Raw genomic sequence first — 1,303 nt, 5'->3', positions numbered from 1 at the left:
CGCCCGTCCCGACCGTCGGCATAGGTTTAACGGCGTTAGCCGCTAGTCATGGGCGGGGTCGCCGGGCCCACAGTTATACCGACGGCTGATTTATGCCAACGGCTGCTGTCGGCATGTCTGCGGCTAGGTCGACGGCCGTTCTGTGCCGACGGCGGCCGTCGGCATAGATCCACGTAATCCGACGGCCAGTGTAAGCCGACGGCCAGGACTGGGCTGTCGGCATATCTCAAACTAGGCCGACGGCAGCCGTAGGCATAGGTTTGGCCGTCGGTGTATGCCCGTTTTCCGGTAGTGAGGTAATGTGCCTTCAATCTTCATGCCAGTTGATGAAAGTCCACAAGAATCTGATAAAGACGGGAGGTACAGGTCCACCTCATAGCTGATCCTTGCATGTTACATAGAGAGCCCACGTCGAGCATACAAAATGAAAGAACCTACACCCAGCAACTCATTTCTGTCTCCCAGCCATTAGAATGTAGCTCTAGATACCTGCAAAGCAAGCAAGATCATCAATCAAGCAATTTTGTACTACTCATACACGAAAAGCTGTTGGAGTTACTCTCAATCAGTAAACGTTAGCTTCACCACTGTGGAAATTATGCCAAAAGCTTCAAAGTTGAATCACCTCATCATTAGACAAAACCAACATGTGAAACAGACAAAGCACACCTTCAACCTCTAATATTAGCAGTTCTTGGCTACACCTGATCTAAGTAGAGGCTAAAAGAACAGTGGGCACATGAGGGGGTCATGAAGTAGTGAGATAATCACACAAGTCGAGTTTCATAAACCCATGCAGTAGGGGATCATCCGTCATCTTATTAATTGATATTTCTTTAATTGATATTTCTTTGGTTGAAAAGTACTGTACTTCTTTTACTCTGCGTGTGACCAAAATTAATACTTCCAAACTACTTGATAATATGATAGTAAAAGTATAAAATGTTATCAGCGATGAAATCAGTTTTTATGACAAATCTGGTCATGCCATCTTGATCATATATGGTGGCTCGACAGTGGAGGCAACGTCACACGGAATAGAAGTCCTGTGACTCTATTCCCGTCCTGGTGTGTTCATCATGGCCATGGATCGTCGGTTCTAGATCTGGTGCAGGCACTGTGACTGCTCCACTCAGGCGAGTACTAGTGTCTGTACTATGGCATAATGGGACACATAATGTGTAAATGTGCCACTATGTTGACACGTCCCGGTCATTATGAAGAAAGAACGGAGAGGCATTGCAGATTTGAGCTGCCGCAAGAATACAAACGATTCAACAGCGGTCCTAGTTTCCCTCACAAC

Source organism: Triticum aestivum, chromosome 6A (genome assembly GCF_018294505.1).
Source record: "Triticum aestivum cultivar Chinese Spring chromosome 6A, IWGSC CS RefSeq v2.1, whole genome shotgun sequence".
Taxonomy (NCBI): Eukaryota; Viridiplantae; Streptophyta; class Magnoliopsida; order Poales; family Poaceae; genus Triticum; species Triticum aestivum.
This window is presented reverse-complemented; position numbering follows the sequence as displayed.